Below are 19886 nucleotides of genomic sequence, written 5' to 3' on the forward strand. Positions count from 1 at the left end.
ATATTGGAGGTAGGTTCCGTTTGGTATACGAAGTATACTGTTTGGAAATCTCAGTTTAAACACCTCACTGAGTCACAACCTATACATCATCCCCGTAACTAGACCAATCAATATAATGACTTTGAATAATTGATAGATCTTGTTTACAGGTTCATAATAATGATAATGAACTTAAACATAAGTTATATTTAAAGTAGGGTAAACATAACTCACTTACGAGGAGGTTTAGCGAGGAGTCGGGCTCTGCTCGGGCAGAACTTCTGATCCAAAAGTTCTTCTTGTTGGAGCCTTCTAGCGCTCCGAGACTCTGGTGTAACACTTAGGAAGTGCTATGGAATAGAATAGATGGTTTGGGGGTATTGGGAGAGATTGGTAAAAAAAAGGTGTGAAGAAAATGAGAGGTTTGCACCTCTATTTATAGGCTGGGAAATGGGAGTACAGGGGGCGTAATTTTGTTGTATGTGGGGTGAATGTAATGCCCGTGTTTCTAGGCTAAACATTAGTATAGTGATGTAATAGTCAAGGTCAACCATTGAAGTGATAAAGATGAATTATTTTAGTAATATGTGAATTATGTGAATGTATGTGCTTTATACTTGTTTATAATGATATAATAAATAAAGGGTAAAATAAGCGTCAAAATAAAGTGTTAGATAAACCCAATATCTATACATAAAGTGGTAGTGGTTGTGACAAAGATTCCAAAAATATAAAGAAAGCCGAAATCCAAGCTATAACGAAGAAGTTATGGCATGTTGAAGTTTCGCGACAAAATCGGCACGACACTGCGTGACGTAATAGTAAATTTACGATGGAGGACTTTTTGGCGTTAGTGATCTAAATGAAAGTTGTAGCATATGTTAAACCAAGAGCGTACATAAAAATAATGCCCAAATATGACTTCGTATGAGGAAGTTAAGATTTTTCTAAGTTTCGGCTTAGCAGTGTGCAGCCCGGAGTTCGAATAGTAGATCGACCCAATTTTAGCCGACGCAAACTAAACGAGAATCGAAGGTCTCGTTAATAGTAGTACAAAAGTAAAAAGACCAACAAAAATGGACATCGGATGAAGAAGTAATGAAATTTTAACGGACTTTTCTTGTCCCGTCCTGTTAAAAAATAAAATTTTAAAAATAGATTCAACATTAGCTGATGGAGCCTAAACGAAAGTTGTAGAGCACGGTCCCACCTACGCGTGGATATAAAGAACGTCTTTAACAGAGCTTGTATGCAGAAGTTACGATTTTTAGATGTCGAGTGTGTTAATTGCGAAGCTGGATGTGAAGGGGTACGCCCCGCGTACGAGCCCTGCACGCCCAACGGTCCAACCTTCTTCGGTCCAGAAGCAGCCTCATCCCTCCATCCGAAGACCAATGCGTGTTGTATGAACTTCTCTCTACACGATGTGTACTCCGAACAATACCCAACGTACCTCACACCTATAAATAGAGGTGCAAGGGCAACCGACTAACTCACTCCAAAACCATTCTCTTTCTCCCTCTAACATCTCTCTAGCCTACCCTAAACCCCCCCCCCCCTCCCAAGCCTAGTGTACCCCCTAGCACTAGAGGGAAGCACCGAAGCTCCTGAAGGCTATGAGAAAAAAATATTTTCGGCTCAGAAGCTCTGCTCCAGCGGAGCCCGGTTTTTAGCAAAACCCGTTGTAAGTGAGATTCGCCTTCCCTACTTTAAATATTGCTTATATATAAATATAATATCATTATTATGAACCTAAAAATAAGATTTATCAGTGAATCATAGTCATTATACTGATTGATCTACTTACAAGGATGATGTATAGGCTGTGATTTGGTGAGGTGTTTAATGTGGGATTTCCAAACAGTATACTTCATATACCAAACGGACCCTACCCCCGATATGATCCTACCTGGTTGTTCCTTACTTGATAGATCATGAAGTAGACTCTAAGTTAATGACGAATCTAGACTAATAATTAGTCGCAATAAATATTAGACTAAAATCTAGTGGTAATAATACTAGGTTTCGTCGAACGAAATCATATTGTTAAGAAGTGAAGCGCTGCTCGAATTTCGAGTCGTCACTTTAACAAGTGAATGCATACTCACTTTCATCTTACACATAGATATGAATTATTTTATATTAACTATGTTTTATGTGTACATATTATCTGTTTACTTGATATCTATGCCAGATGAACATTTTTATACAAATTTTGAATGATTTAAACTATATGTGTATTTTATATCTACAAAAATGTTAGGATAAAACATAGGTAGATGAAATAGATGATGTGCAATAAAATGATGAGAGGACTCAATGTTAACGATGATTCAGCCATCTAGTGGATTATAGATGACGATCACGGACTATTCTAGACAGTCCGGTAGAACGCTAGCAGGCTCACAACCTGTAGGTGTTTGTGAACGGCGTGTTCAGCGGTGTACTCCATCCCCCTCATGGTTGCCTTATGGATAATTATTGCTGAGGAATCCCCTTTGCAATAGTGTCCACCCCGATGAAAATCCTTAGGCTAGGTCCCTTATATTAGATGATTTAGGGACGTAAAGTGAGGATACCGGGAACGGGTAATCGGGGTTTTGTTGGATTTGATGAAATTAATACACTTATTTAGTGTGGGTTGAAAACCCTATGTGCTCAATATGATCCAAAGCCTGACCCACTCAGTTTATTGTATTAAGGGTAGTGGCAGAAGAGCATAGTTGGATGACTTGACGAGGGATTATGGATTATAGGCTAGTCGATATAAATAAATGTTGTAAAGCCTATGTTGTTGTGTTTATGCTTTTGATCTGTATCGAACATGACATCCCAAGGTTTTAATATAATGAAATATATTTCTTCAGGAATGATTTGATAAAATTTAATCATATTTATATTTGGGGAACAAATTCCGCAATACTTTGATTTTCGAATAAAGCATAAACAAATCGGTCTTTTCTGGCCGTGAAATTGGGGATGTCACAGTTGGTATCAAAGAATTAGTTTAAGCGATGATTGTGAGATGAATGTCTACTATATTTTAGACACAAACACTAGTTTATTTCAGCAAATATGCCAAAAATGATTTTATGTGCTATATGCTATTATTTTTTCGGATCTATGGTCATTGGCCGACCGGATCTGGAATCCTTATGTGTTCAGGATTCTAAGCATTCGAATACGATGTTAGAAGTAACATGTAAACGTTTCGAAGTGATAAGGATGATTTTAAAATCTATCGAAAATGAAGATCTAAATTCACCCAATTCACTGTATAGATCAAGATGGCAAGAACACAAAGTGGAAACACGAATGGAAATAGAAATCAACGACCTCAACCTCAAGTAATTGAGCAAGTGCCTGTAGCACCAGATGAACCTGAGCCAATCACAATAGCTAGAGTACAAGCCATGATACGGGCTATGTTGGCTGAAAAACGGGAAGAGATGAGGCAAGTGTTGCTCGAAAATAGGGATGAGCCTACCGTGCCCATTTTGCAACCTGAGATGATCGTTGAGTAGTTAGAGGAAGGAAACTACAACCACAGTGTGAGTCAAGCTAGAACCCAAGGGGAAAGGATGAATGCCCAGAGAGGGGGAATGAAAAGGATGGGCGGATGTATAAAAATTTCTTGAGCGCAAAATCACCTAGTCTCTCAAGAAGCCCAAAGCCTGTAGAGATTATGGACTGGATCTCCAAAATGGAGATGGTGTTTGAGATTTGTGACTATAGCGACAAGAAAAAAACCATCTTTACGGTCAGATAGCTGAAGACCAGAGTGTTGAGCTGGTGGAGGTTATTTCCAGATACGATGCCATGAGGAGAATCCCTAAAGGCATCTCAAAAATGATCATTGTTAATGGAGTACGTTTGGTTAACCGGCATAATAACTGGAGATGATTAATGACATCGAGAGTGCCAAGCATATTTGTATGGTTATTCACATCGTGTTTGTGATCTTCGACATTCAAGTCACAAATAGAAGAGCATAATCTGAGATTAAACATGTTATTGATAAGATTCAATGAATCTCAAAAGTTATAGGAATTTCATAGCTTGAAATTGGTGAATTGCTTTTACCTACCTTTCATAGTTTCGCAATAAGATTACGGCATTCCTCTTCTCATTTTTGAATTGTTAAATTGGATCCTAGCCTTAAATATTAATTATGGTTTATACTATTAAGGGTTATTATCATCAAACTAAAACTACTTTTTCTTTATAGTGTCTAGTCCTGGTGATGCTTCTTCTTCCCAAAACGCTATACACAACTTTTTCACTCCTCTCGACCGTGTCTAAGTGACATTAGATGGCACCAACTACAATGATTAGAGGCAAAACGTCAAGACGACTTTTCGATACGAGGAAAAATAGTATGTCCTTGAGAAACAACTTATCGAGATTGATGAAGCCACTTCTAATTTGGAAGAAATAGCCTCCTACAAGAAACATTATGACGATGTGACTAAGGTTGCTTGCATCATGGTTGCCACCATGATTCCTAAGTTGCAAAAGTTCTATGAGGACTACTAGCCACACAATATGAACTTGGATCTGGTGGAAAGGTTTAAAAAGAGAACTCGTCAAGAAAAGTATAAGGTCTTTAAATCTTTAATGACTTGCAAATTGAAGGAAAGAGATTATGTCTGCAACCACATGCAACGAATGCAAAGATATGTGGAGCACCTTGAAAGGCTAAATATGAATATGGATGACGAGTTGGCTATACACATGGTCCCTAACTCTTTTCCTCCTTGTTATGATCAGTTCAGTTTAGCTTATCATCTGAACAACACATAAACCACATTGGCCCCACTCTACAACCTATTGTGAACGGCTGAGTCCTTGAGAAATAACTTATCGAGATCAATGAAGCCACTTCTACTTTGGAAGAAATAGCCTCATACAAGAAACACTATGACGATGCAACTAAGGTTGCTTGTATCATGGTTGCCACCATGATTCTTGAGTTGCAAAAGTTATATGAGGACTAGTGTCCATATGAGATGAAATTGGATCTTGTGGAAAGGTTTCACAAGAGAGCTCTTAAAGAAAAATATGAGGTCGTCAAAGCTTTAATGGCTTGCAAAATGAAGGAATGAGAGTCTGTATGCAACCACGTGTAAAGAATGTAGAGATATTTGGAGTGCCTTGAAAGGATAAAAGTGAATTTGGACGAGGAGTTGGCCATAGACATGGTCCTTAACTCTTTTCCACCTTGTTATAATCAGTTCCTTTTGGCTTATCATTTGAACAACAAAGAAAGTACATTGGCCCCACTCCACACCCTGTTATGAACGGCTGAGTCAGGAATGAAGAAGAATCAAACTCCTACCTCTACTTATGCTCATTTCCTTACCATTGGGAAAAACAAAGAAAAGAAAAGGAAAGGTGCTCCTAAACAGAACTAGAAGGGTAAGGCCCAGGTTGGGTTGTCTAGCAATGGCCCAATAACAAAGCCCAGATCTGATATTCCTTCTGTTAGTAATCCCAAAGTGGTTATTTGCTTCTATTGCAATGATAAGGGCCATTGGAAACAAAATTGCCCTAAGTACTTGTAGGACATCAAAGATGGCAAAGTGAAGCCATCGTTGGCAAGTATTTACAATATTCAAACTAATAACTCACAACCTACTCGTTCTTGGGTCCTTGATACACGATGTGGTTTTCACATTTGTTCTGATTTGCAGGGACTAAGGAAAAAATTAAGAATTAGAGCATGAAAGGATGAATCTAATCATGGGTAATAGGCAATCTTCTCCTATTACCAAGATTGGAACTTATAGTCTTATTCATAGTAGTGATGTTTGATTAGATTTGGTTAATTGTTGCTATTCATTGTAAATGATGTGAAATATTATTTCTTTTCATGTACTTTTTAGACAAGGTTCTCGATATTCATTTAATGACATGAGTGGATCATTTTCTATTTATAATAATGACATTTTTATATTTAAAGATTTACCTTGTAATAATGTGTATGAAACTGTGATTTGTATTGATAGGCTAGGTAAAAGTGTATTTCATATTGATTTGTCTAATGGTTTAGACAGGGCATGCTTTATGGAATTGTCTTATTTGGCACACTAACAAGAAATGCATCCCCAACTCCAAAAGGATGGAGTGTTGGAATCATTTGACTTAGGTCAAATGATGAATGTGAAACTTGTCTTTTGAGGAAGATAACAAAATCACCTTTTACTGGATCTTCTGAAAGAGATGAGGGTTTATTGGATTTCATATCCACCATAAAGGATGCTAATCGGTTTTATGCGACCTTTAAAAAATGATTATAGTAGATATAGTTATATCTACATAATCAAGCATAAATCTGAAACCTTTGAAAAGTTCAAAGAGTTTAAACGTGAAGTCGAGAATCAATTAGGTAGGAAGATAAAGATGATCCGATCTGACAGAGGTGGAGAGTATCTTAGTATCGAGTTCCACAACTATCTTAAGGAATGTGGAATTGTTTCACAATTGACTCCTCCTGGCACACCACAACTTAATGGTGTGGATTAAAGGCATAATTAGAACATGTTAGACATGGATCATTCCATAATGAGTTGGGATTCTTTTCCTATTTCTTTATGGGGGTATGACTTAGAGACATCCGACCATATTCTAAATCATTTCCCTATCAAAAAGGTTGCCAAAACACCTCACAAGATGTGGAAAGGGAAAGTTCCCTCATTAGCACATATCATGGTCTAAGGTTGTGAAGCTTTTGTTAGACGAGATACTCATGACAAGCTAGAACCTACAAGTGAGGGATATATTTTCATTGGCTATCCACAAAAGTCTTTTGGATATTTTTTTCTATAAACCTAGTGAGAACGTGGTCCTTGTAGCACGAATAGGAGTCTTTCACGGGAGAAAGATCGTATACAAAGAGGACAGTGGTAGTACCATTGACCTTGAAGAGATTCAAGAGTCAAGCAATGAAGGAACCTTAGAAGATACTAGCGCTCAAGCAGAGGATGAGACTCCTGTTGAACGCAATGAAAAATCATTACCTTTGCGCCGATCTAGTAGAGTTAGCATGCCACCTGAGTTCTATGGTTTCCATATAACTACAGAGGGTGACACGTTTTTCAGTGATCATATACTGGTAAATTTGGATAAGCCAGCTAACTACAAGGAAGCAATGGCATGCCCTAAAGCAGCAAAATGGGCAAAGGCAATGGATAGTGAGATCAAGTCCATGTATGATAACCAAGTTTGGAATTTGATTGATCAAGAATCTGTTCAGAAGACACTTTGTTGAAAATAGATCTTCAAGAAGAAAACCAACAAGGATGGAAAGTTACACACTTTCAAGGCACGATTGTTTGCAAACAACTTTACTCAAAACCCGGGGATTGACTATGATTATAACTTCTCACCAATAACGAAGATAAAGTTTATTAGGATAATGCTTTCCATGGCTTCCTTTCATGATTATGAAATATGGAAAAACGATATCAAAACTGCTTTCCTTAATGGGAAGTTGGCTAAAGATGTTTACATGAGTTTGCTAGAGGGTTTATTAGATGAAAAGTTTCCTAATAGATTATGTAAGCTTAAGAAATCCATTTATGGATTAAAACAGGCGTCTTATAGTTGGAATCTTTGTTTCCATGAGAAAGTCAAAGAATTTGGTTTCTCTAGGAGTGAAGATGAGTCATGTGTGTATGTCAAAGCTAATGTGAGTATAGTAAACTTTCTAGTATTGTATTTTGATGACATACTCCTTATAGGAAACGACATTCCAACTTTGCAAGAAGTAAATTCTTGGCTTGGAAAGTGTTTTGCAATGAAGGATCTAGGAGAGGCAGCCTATATTCTTGGGATGAGAATCTTAAGGGATAAAAAAATACTAATTGGTCTTTGTCAAAGTACATATGTGGATAAGGTACTAAAATGTTTTTGTATGGAAAATTCCATGAAATGAGAGCTACCTATCCAGAGTAATGCCAAGTTGAGTAAGACGCAAAGCCCTAGAACAGATAAAGAGATAAGAGAAATAAGTCGAGGCCCATATGCTTCAGTTGTAGGATCGATCAGGTACGTTATGACATATACTGGCCCTGATGTCTCATTTTCTTTAAGCATGGTCAATCACTTTCAAGGAAATCCTAGCAGAGCTCATTGGACAGTAGTAAAGAACATTCTTAAGTATCTGTGAAGAACAAAGGATCTAATCCTAGTCCTTGATGGCAGTGATACGTTGAAAGTAAGTGGGTGTAGTGGTGCCATCTTTCAAATAGATAGAGAGAATCTTCGTTCTCGATCTAGCTGGGTGTTTCTGTTAAATGGAGGAGCAGTCACTTGGAAAAGTTCCAAGTAGGACACGATGGTTGATTCTACTTGTGAGTCAGAGTACATAGCAGCGAGTGGAGCATCAAAGGAAGCAGCTTGGCTAAAGAATTTCATCGGTGGTCTCCGAGTACTTCCGACCATTTAGTAGCCAATGGAACTTTTTTGTGATAATGAAGAAACAGTTTATTTGACGAAAGAACCGAAAAATCAAGGTATATCAGGACATTTTGACAAAAAGTATCATTATATCAGACATAGAGTTGAAGAAGGTCATCTCATAGTAAAGCGAGTTTCCTCATAAGAGAATCTTGTAGATCCTCTCATAATGGCTCTGTGTAGGGTTAAACATAGTCAACATGCTAGGAGCATTGGTTTGAGAGATGACATTAGTTTTAGTAGTTAGATGGTTTAGTTTGAAACTTCTAACAGAATAAATGTAGTTGATTTTTGTGTTGAATAATAGAGATTATTTATGAGTTTGTTTAGTGCCTTTGTCAATTATTTACTCTTGTGTTTTCGTTTTGCATGTTTTACTTCCTGAATTTGATTATTTGAAGCTCCACGGTCGCTCATACTATAGGAAGTAAGTAGTGAATGAAGATTGGCATGAATTGGATTTTAGATTGTCTAAGGAGTTTAAACATAGCAATTCTGTTGCTACAATGTTCATGAGTGTGACAATCGTCAATCTTGAGTCAAGTCAAGTCATCAAGTCAAGCCGGTCAACTCTATTAAACCTTGTGTATTAGGGTTGGTGTTATGTTCGTATTGTATAACTTGCTATATTAATGGGAAAACATCATTAGAGAAAAGTTTTGTGTTAAAAATTTCCTAAGCCTTAGTACTAATCAGTGAATTAAACTGATGAAAACCATGTTGCATACTCATCGGGAATGTGTAAGATCCTTAAACAAGGCTTAACAGGGTTTACGAACCATGCATTGCGGTGCCGGACACTCACAACTGTCCCACATGGATTCTCTCTCACTCGTTTTCACTCTATCTCTGCCTATGTGAAATCTCTCTCAAATATCTCTCTGTATGAGAAATCTCTCCAAGAATGTCAAATCTCTCCCAAATCTCTCCACGTATGTGAAATCTCTCTCTAATATCTCTCTGTATGAGAAATCTCTCCAAGAATGTTAAATCTCTCCCAAATCTCTCCACGTATGTGAAATCTCTCTCAAATATCTCTCTGTATGAGAAATCTCTCCAAGAATGTCAAATCTCTCCCAAATCTCTCCACGTATGTGAAATCTCTCTCTAATATCTCTCTGTATGAGAAATCTCTCCAAGAATGTTAAATCTCTCCCAAATCTCTCCACGTATGTGAAATCTCTCTCAAATATCTCTCTGTATGAGAAATCTCTCCAAGAATGTCAAATCTCTCCCAAATCTCTCCACGTATGTGAAATCTCTCTCAAATATCTCTCTGTATGAGAAATCTCTCCAAGAATGTTAAATCTCTCCCAAATCCCTCCACGTATGTGAAATCTCTCGCAAATATCTCTTTGTATGAGAAATCTCTCCAAGAATGTCAAATCTCTCCCAAATCTCTCCAAGTGTGAGAAATCTCTCCCAAATTTCTCTCAAAAGTTTCCCGTAACTTTTTGGAATCATTCGGGTCATTCCGGCCCTTAATCGGGTCAAAAACGGCTTAAAACGGGGCGAAAACGAGAAAAATAGGCTTTAGGAACCGAAACCGGAATGAGAGGCTTCTTAGGACCAGAGACCGAGCCTCTGGTGGCTAAGAGAACCGAGACCGAACTCGCCCAGGAGGAACCGAAACCGAGAGTACTGTTCACAACCGAGCGGTCGGTCCCTCTCGGTCCGCCTCCGCCTCTCTGTTCGCTCCCTGTTCGCTTCTCACTCTCTGTCCGCTATCCTCCCTCTCGGTCCGACTCCGCCTCTCTGCTCCGCTTCTCACTCTCTGTTCTCTTCTCACTCTCTGCCTCGCGCGCTCCTCTGTCCCCTCCCACCTCTCGGTTCTTCCCTCCTTCTCCTCTCCTCTCGGCTCCTTCCCTTCTCTCTTCTTCTTCTCTCGGTTCCGCCTCCCTCTCTCTCTCTCGGTTCAGCATAAGAGGGCCGAACCTCGGCCAGGTCTCGCATTTTTGTCATTTTCAGCCCATTTTTGATATTTTTGACATTTTAAGCCCGTTTTTCATGATTTTAAAGCGGGATTTTCTCCAGAAATTATATTTTAACATAATAAACTCTAAATATTCATAATTTAAACATATTTTGATGAAAATCATTATTTAAATAATAAAAATCAAATGGATGAATTATTAAAGGTGGAGTGTTGACTTTGCCTTATCCAAAGCCACAAGCAACCACCCCACACCCACTCTTTGACTAACCACACCTCTCCACCTTACCTAGGTCACTTCAATGTTCCCTTACACTCAAATTTCACCCACTCCCACGTTTTTGAGCTGGAACAAACAACCACACTCCTCATTTTCTCTCATTTCTCTCATTCCACTAAGTAACAAACACCACTTTTTCTCTCAAACTCTTCTACACAAATTTTCGAGATCCAAGGCTGATTTCAAGTGTTCTTCCACACTTAGTAAGTAAAAATTCATCCTCCCTATTATTATTTCACTTCATTCTACTCAAATCTTTGGTTGCTTACACAAACTCCCTAACTATGATGTTAGATTCTCGAAAACCTTCAAGGCATCTCCAAGTGTTCTGGAATTAAACACTTCCATTCTTCAACAATCATCTACTGAAATCACTCAAGGTGAGTTCATGCCCCTACCTTTTCATGTTTTCTCAAGTTTTCAAGGGGGGAAATACAAGTTAAAACACTAAGAACATAACTAGATTTTTCTAACAGCCTTCATCAGAAAAGTTCAACTCCATTCACGGACTGTTTTGGGAACCTTAAACATTTTTGCTTTCAAAACTGTACAAGGTGCAAATAGTTCATGTTTCTAGCTTTAAAATGACTACTTGCACATCTCCATACGATTTTTCTACAATTTATGGTGATTTTTACAAAACTGCCTATCATTTCAAACAACAATCCGGACCAGTCTGTGATTTTGGACTTTTTCACCCAAGTTAGAGGTCATATAAATTTGTGATAAAAATTATGAACAAACTAGACACATTTTGTGAACTCTCAGAGTTTACGGATCTAGATTTCGACTTCGTATGATTTTTCTATGATTTTTCCAAAACAGGGCAGAATTGCTAAATTTTGCCAACAGCATGTAAATATCATAACACTTTGTATTATGTTGAGCAAAGTGTATAATCATAAGTTTTAGTATTTGTATGTGTTTCCTTGTTAGTTTACCATTATGAACTGAAACTATGAAATTCATACTAAATATTAAATATTATTCATTCATTTTGGAACACGTATCATTAGACTATAAAAAGTATAGTTTGATAAATTCACAATACTAATACATTTCCATAGAAGAATTCATACATATTACATACATTTTAGATAAACTATAATAGGTATAGTTTATGATACATCACTCAACGCACTCGTACCAAAAAGGGTACATCCATACAAGAAAGATTTATATTCACACACATTTCACGTAAACCTGTTAACCTATGTTGTGAGACTCTCTCTCTCTCCCCGTACGTCCGAGTGCGGGATATAATTCCTGGTAGTTATAATCAGAATCTCCTTGAGGGAGAACGTGATACTTGTATATAGATCTATATTGGGTTTGACACCCCACACCTTGCTGCTAGCTACAGTGGGACCTGCAGGTCTACGGGTGACAAATGTCATTTCATTTTCGCGACGCCTGAGAAACGTTGTGGCAGGTTCACATAGTCACAGTATGATTATAGCGACTCACTTAGGGGGATAACAATTCATGAAGTTTACGGGGTTTCATAAAACCGAAGTAGGTTTAGGATGATAAAAGAAATTTATTTTCCATAACATTTGAAACTCACAACATTTTTACTAAAAATCGATGATTTCTCATACACTCTAGTCTTTGATTATAAGGCTACATATCTCGGATTTCAAGGGAAATATCGGATTTTTTTTCTGAAACAAACGCGACATTTACATGTGAAATACTTCTACTAAGTTTATTAATAAAAGCTTATGAACTCACCAACCTTTGTGTTGACACTTTTCAAACAACTTGTATTCACAGGAAGACACTAATCAGGTTATCAAGTGCTTTTGAGGATGGGACGTTAAGGCGTCAAACTTTTCACATTTTGACAACATATTGTAATTGATTTCGAAACATGTAATTCATACAAGTGATGTAACTTTTTCAATTATATATATGTTGGTTGTGTTTGCTTAAATTACTATTAAAAATTGTGGTTATGATGCTATACATGAAGTCCTCCACCCCCGGACGTTTCCGCCATCCTTGGTTTGGGGGTGTGACAGATTGGTATCAGAGCACGGTTTATAGTGAATTAAGTATGTCAACCACATAAGATATATAAACTATAAACACATTTGGGACTAAAAGTCTCTGATTCTTAAAGTGATTTAAAGAGTTGTACTTTTAGAAAACAAATAATTTCTTGTTTTAAAGTATACTTGCATGCATTCTATACTAGCATGGTGTCATAACTTAGGAGAACATAAATTGAAAGAGGAGGAGTCGAACATTATTAATACGCCTTAGCATGTGTAATCAGTTCTGGGAAGGATATAGCCTGATCAACTATATCCATCCAAGAAGTAACTTACGCACACTAAGGAATAGTCGTAATGAGCGACAAATCTGAAAACCTAATTACACTCCATAAAGAACACGCTAAGAACCAAATATAAACATTTAAAAATACTATATGAGTATTTGTACGTTTCTATAGCGCCAAATTATTATTTTCCGATACGTACTTCTTAACCCCATTTCTCGTGCAGACGACATGGCAGGATTTCACATACCCGGGGATCCCTACTTTCCCAATCAGGGAAACGCGGGATGGATCGAAGACGAGCCCGAGGAGAATCCCGAAGAGGAACCCGAGGAGGATCCCGAAGAGGATCCCGAGGAGGAGCCCGAGGAGGAAGACGAACAAGAAGAAGAAGAGGAAGAAGAGGAAGACGACCAAGAAGAAGGGGAAGAAGAAGAAGAAGAGGAAGAAGAGGAAGGCGATGAGGTAGTCATGGTTGGGAACAAAGCGGAGGAACCACCAGAAGTATTCAACCCTCCCTACATCGCGAGGGTACCCGCGCACCGTTTTGGTTACAACGGACCTGAACCCCCTTGGGTAACAACGATCGAAAGATGGAGCCGACAACAACGCCAACGGTCACCATATGGCTACCAACGAGGTTACTATGATCTCACTCATGGTGGACCGGCTGACAGGGCTCTCCCCGTCACGATACAGCGAATGGAAAGAATGGATGATCGTGGTAGGACAACGACAGATCAGGTCCGGGAGTTAAGTGCCATTGTACAGTCTACTACGGATCGCACCAGAAACCTGGAACGAGACTCCCACCACCGAGACCAACTCATTCGAGACCTTCTCGCGGCTCAAGCAGAAACAAGAGAGTATCGGGAAAGATACATGGCACTCGAAGAGAGAATGGTTGCAGCCGAACGCAAATTGGCGGAACTACAGGGCGCATCGACATCATCGCAGCCTCCGTCAAAGAAGGGTCGCAGTGATTAGAACTCGTTGCTATTCTCCCGTCTTAGTAGTAGAATTTTATGAGTACGCGTTGGTGCTACTCCTTGTATGTAGGTCGACCCTGCGACTATGTGATTACACTATTCAAAGGGCTTTTGTAATGCCAAAAACTACCTTTTGCAATGATGTAATGCAGACCCCTATGAGGTCAAACTTTTCTCTCTAAACGTTATGTACTAAAAGTTATCAATGAAATTTGGCATGTGTTTTATTTATTGAATGTTTGGCACTATACATCATAACCTGATCACACAAACAGTTTACGAATAATAAAGTTATGATAAAATACAAGAGGGATGAAACCAGTAACACTCGACTCGTTATCACTATTGAAGTCTTACCGACTAGTCATTTTTTTTATGACAGAACCATGCCACCAAGGAAAAGACCAAGGCCTTCCAGCAACCCAGTGTCGCCTCCACCAGCACCTCCGCAGTTTGATCCTGCAATGTTCCAGGCTGCAGTAACGGCAGCCGTGGCGGCAGCAATGTCGCAAATGGGAACCCATGGTTCCGGCGGTTCTGGATCCGGAGCTACAAATTCCATTCATGGGGACAGTACGGGGCGTACGAGGGAGTGCTCTTACAAAGACTTCACGAATGGCAAACCCGATCCTTTCAATGGAAGCGGGGGCGTGATCACACTGGTACAATGGTTCGAAAGGACCGAGGCAGTTTTTGAAATCTGCGCTTGTCCCGAAGCGAGCAAGGTCAAGTTTGCGGCATTCACTTTCACTGGAAAAGCACTCACTTGGTGGAATGGCCGAGTTAAGTCACTTACTCCTGCAGTAGCTAACGCGATCAGCTGGGAGGATTTGAAAGCTCTAATGTTGAAGGAATACTGCCCGAGGGGCGAAATACAAAAACTTGAAGAAGAACTTTGGAACCTCAGGATGACAGGCACTGATCTTGAAACTTATACTGCCCGTTTCAACGACCTAGCACTCCTCTGTCCAACAATGGTCACTCCAGAAGAGAAAAAGGTGGAACGATATCTCTGGGGCCTATCATCCCAGATTCAAGATAGTGTCTTGGCCTCGAAACCCACTACCTTCGAGAGTGCCAAGGAATTGGCACAACAACTCATAGATCACAGGGCTAGCCGTGGTACCGTGATAACCACCACCGACCGAACAAAAGGAGGGAACAACAAGAGGAAGTTCTGGGGCAATAAAAGGAAACAACCAACTCAGGACCCCGCCAAAAAGCAACCGATTGTTGCTGTTCGCGCCGCCACTACTGTTGTCGCTCCAGCGCCACCAAAACAGTATACAGGAACTCTTCCCAAGTGCAACAAGTGTAACTACCACCATAACGGTGCTTGTCGAGAGTTACACTGCAATAACTGTAACAAAAAGGGGCACACTGCCCGATTCTGTAGAGCGACTACCCAACCCGCCACACAAGTCGCTACGACCGCCAACACTGGAGCAAGCCAAGCCTGCTATGGGTGTGGTGAAACGGGACACTTCAGGAGGAACTGCCCCAAGGCACGAGCCCCTAATGCTGGGGGTGTAGGGAGGGTCCTAACTTTAGGGCAGGGAGAAGCAGTCAAGGATCCCTCTGTGGTTACTGGTACGTTCCTCCTCAATAACTCTTATGCATGCGTACTTTTCGATAGTGGGGCAGAAAGGAGTTTCATAAGTCACCAATTCAAACATATACTTAAGCAAAATTCTCAACCACTAGAAGATTCTTACATCGTAGAAATGGCAAATGGAAAGGTTGAGCGCGCTAATGATATTTACATAGGGTGTACTCTCACTCTAGACAACCATTTGTTCAAAATCGACCTTATGCCGGTCACCATAAAAAGCTTCGATATAATCATTGGTATGGATTGGTTAAGCCTTCATCGTGCCGACATTCTATGTTACGAAAGGGCCGTCCGCCTCAATCTGCCGAATGGCAACGTTCTCACCGTCTATGGCAATAAACCTAGTGCGAACCTACAAATCATCTCTTGTGTTAAAACCCAAAAGTACCTCCGAAAGCAATACCATGTCTTCTTAGCCCACATCGTAGACAAGAAGCAGGAGGTGAAGGACATCAAAGAAATTCCAGAAGTATGCAACTTCCCTGATGTTTTCCCAGACGATCTGCCTGGTGTACCACTCGCACGACAAGTCGAATTTCGGATCGACTTAATCCCAGGAGCTACCCCCGTCGCCAGGGCTCCTTATCGCTTAGCACCGGCAGAAATGCAAGAACTATCCAGCCAATTGAATGAACTATTGAGCAAAGGGTTCATCAGGCCAAGCTTCTCACCTTGGGGAGCACCAGTCTTATTTGTAAAGAAGAAGGATGGGTCTTTTCGCATGTGCATAGACTATCGAGAACTAAACAAACTCACTATCAAGAACCGTTATCCCCTACCCCGAATCGATGACCTCTTCGACCAGCTCCAAGGAGCCAGCTACTTTTCAAAAATCGACCTGAGGTCGGGCTATCATCAACTGCGAGTTCAAGAAGAGGATATCCCCAAGACGGCATTCAGAACTCGCTATGGGCACTATGTGTTTGTAGTGATGCCATTCGGATTAACTAACGCGCCCGCAGTGTTCATGGATTTGATGAATCGAGTGTGTCGACCCTTCTTGGATAAATTCGTCATCGTATTCATCGATGATATCTTGGTCTATTCGAGGAGCGAAGAAGAGCACAGACATCACCTGCGACTAGTTCTGGAGGTTTTAAGAACCGAGAAGCTTTACGCTAAATTCTCAAAGTGTGAATTTTGGCTTCGAGAAGTAGGATTCTTTGGCCACGTAGTAAGCAAAGAAGGAATACATGTGGACCCCTCGAAGATCAAAGCAATCGAAGATTGGTCAACACCTACAACGCCGACAGAAATCCGACAGTTTTTGGGACTCGCAGGCTACTATTGAAGATTCATACAAAACTTCTCCAAAATCGCTAAGCCTCTCACCACCTTGACTCAGAAAGGGGTGGTGTTCGAATGGGAAGATAAACAAGAAGCCACCTTCCAGACACTAAAGCAAGCCCTATGTAGTGCACCAGTCTTGTCTCTTCCAGAAGGAACTGATGATTTTGTGGTGTATTGCGATGCTTCAAATCAAGGCCTCGGCTGTGTGCTCATGCAAAGGGGAAAAGTCATCGCTTATGCATCAAGGCAACTGAAGACACATGAAGTTAATTACACAACCCACGACCTCGAATTGGGAGCTGTGGTGTTCGCCCTGAAGATTTGGAGGCACTACCTCTACGGCACTAAGTGCACCATCTTCACTGATCACAAAAGTCTTCAACACATTCTCAATCAGAAAGAACTAAACATGCGCCAAAGAAGATGGGTGGAATTACTGAATGACTACGAATGTGAAATTCGCTACCACCCGGGCAAGGCTAATGTAGTAGCCGACGCCTTAAGCAGGAAAGAATACTCGGGTCGCCGAGTAAAATCCCTAGCCATGACCATCCACTCCCAACTGGCCACCCAGATCAAGGACGCCCAATTAGAAGCCCTGAAACCAGAAAACGTGGCAAGTGAAGCACTAAGGGGGATGGATAAAAACTTGGAAGTCAAAGGGGATGGAGCTCGTTATCTCATGAATCGAATCTGGACACCGAAGTTCGGTGGGTACCGAGACGTTGTAATGGACGAGGCCCACAAGACTCGATACTCCATTCATCCGGGGTCAGATAAGATGTATCTAGACCTCAAAAGGTTATACTGGTGGCCAAACATGAAGGTTGAAATTGCTACTTATGTGGGCAAGTGCCTCACTTGCGCCAAGGTCAAGGTGGAATACCAGAAGCCATCAGGACTACTTCAACAACCGGATATACCCGAGTGGAAGTGGGAACGAATAACCATGGACTTCGTAACCAAACTGCCCAAGACATCAGGTGGGATGGATACCATATGGGTGGTTGTGGACAGATTGACCAAGTCCGCGCACTTCCTGCCAATAAAGGAAACAGACAAGATGAAAAAGTTGACCAGGACGTACATTAAGGAGATCGTGTGACTACATGGTGTACCAACATCCATTATCTCGGATCGAGATAGTAGATTCACCTCGTGTTTCTGGCAGTCCCTACAAAAATCTCTGGGAACCAGGTTAGACATGAGTACGGCCTACCATCCACAAACGGACGGACAAAGTGAGAGAACCATCCAGACGTTGGAAGACATGCTGAGAGCCTGTGTGATAGATTTTGGTAAGGCATGGGATACCCATCTACCGCTTATCGAATTCTCTTATAATAACAGTTATCACACTAGCATTGGAGTCGCTCCATTCGAAGCTCTCTACGGCCGCAAGTGTAGATCACCACTGTGTTGGGCCGAAGTTGGAGATACTCAGCTAGCTAGAGGGCAAGTCCCTGATAGCACCCTTACGGGGCCGGAAATCATAAGGGAAACCACAGAAAAGATCATTCAAATTCGGGAAAGACTAAAAGCGTCTCGTGATCGACAAAAGAGTTACGCGGATAAGCGACGCAAACCTTTAGAATTCCAGGTCGGAGACCGGGTACTACTAAAAGTTTCCCCCTGGAAGGGGGTGATACGTTTCGGTAAACGGGGGAAACTAAACCCAAGGTACGTCGGTCCGTTCGAAATCCTTGCTAGGATTGGTCCTGTGGCGTACAAACTCCGACTACCACAAGAACTTAGTAATGTGCACCCTATCTTCCACGTGTCCAACTTAAAGAAGTGTCTGTCTGACGAGACACTCGTAATACCACTCGAAGAAATCGAAGTTAATGAAAATCTCCACTTTGTGGAGGAACCCGTCGAGATCATGGATCGAGAGATCAAGAGAACAAAACAAAGTCGCATTCCCATAGTGAAGGTTCGTTGGAACGCGAAACGAGGGCCTGAGTTTACCTGGGAACGTGAAGATCAAATGAAACAAAAATATCCACATATTTTCCCAAACCCTTGAAGTCCCAGCCGAATTTAAATTTCGGGACGAAATTCCCTCTAACGGGGGGATGATGTGACAATCGTCAATCTTGAGTCAAGTCAAGTCATCAAGTCAAGCCGGTCAACTCTATTAAACCTTGTGTATTAGGGTTGGTGTTATGTTCGTATTGTATAACTTGCTATATTAATGGGAAAACATCATTAGAGAAAAGTTTTGTGTTAAAAATTTCCTAAGCCTTAGTACTAATCAGTGAATTAAACTGATGAAAACCATGTTGCATACTCATCGGGAATGTGTAAGATCCTTAAACAAGGCTTAACAGGGTTTACGAACCATGCATTGCGGTGCTGGACACTCACAACTGTCCCACATGGATTCTCTCTCACTCGTTTTCACTCTATCTCTGCCTATGTGAAATCTCTCTCAAATATCTCTCTGTATGAGAAATCTCTCCAAGAATGTCAAATCTCTCCCAAATCTCTCCACGTATGTGAAATCTCTCTCTAATATCTCTCTGTATGAGAAATCTCTCCAAGAATGTTAAATCTCTCCCAAATCTCTCCACGTATGTGAAATCTCTCTTAAATATCTCTCTGTATGAGAAATCTCTCCAAGAATGTCAAATCTCTCCCAAATCTCTCCACGTATGTGAAATCTCTCTCTAATATCTCTCTGTATGAGAAATCTCTCCAAGAATGTTAAATCTCTCCCAAATCTCTCCACGTATGTGAAATCTCTCTCAAATATCTCTCTGTATGAGAAATCTCTCCAAGAATGTCAAATCTCTCCCAAATCTCTCCACGTATGTGAAATCTCTCTCAAATATCTCTCTGTATGAGAAATCTCTCCAAGAATGTTAAATCTCTCCCAAATCCCTCCACGTATGTGAAATCTCTCGCAAATATCTCTTTGTATGAGAAATCTCTCCAAGAATGTCAAATCTCTCCCAAATCTCTCCAAGTGTGAGAAATCTCTCCCAAATTTCTCTCAAAAGTTTCCCGTAACTTTTTGGAATCATTCGGGTCATTCCGGCCCTTAACCGGGTCAAAAA

Source organism: Lactuca saligna, chromosome 6, assembly GCF_052625555.1.
Source record: "Lactuca saligna cultivar CGN05327 chromosome 6, ASM5262555v1, whole genome shotgun sequence".
NCBI classification, from domain to species: Eukaryota; Viridiplantae; Streptophyta; class Magnoliopsida; order Asterales; family Asteraceae; genus Lactuca; species Lactuca saligna.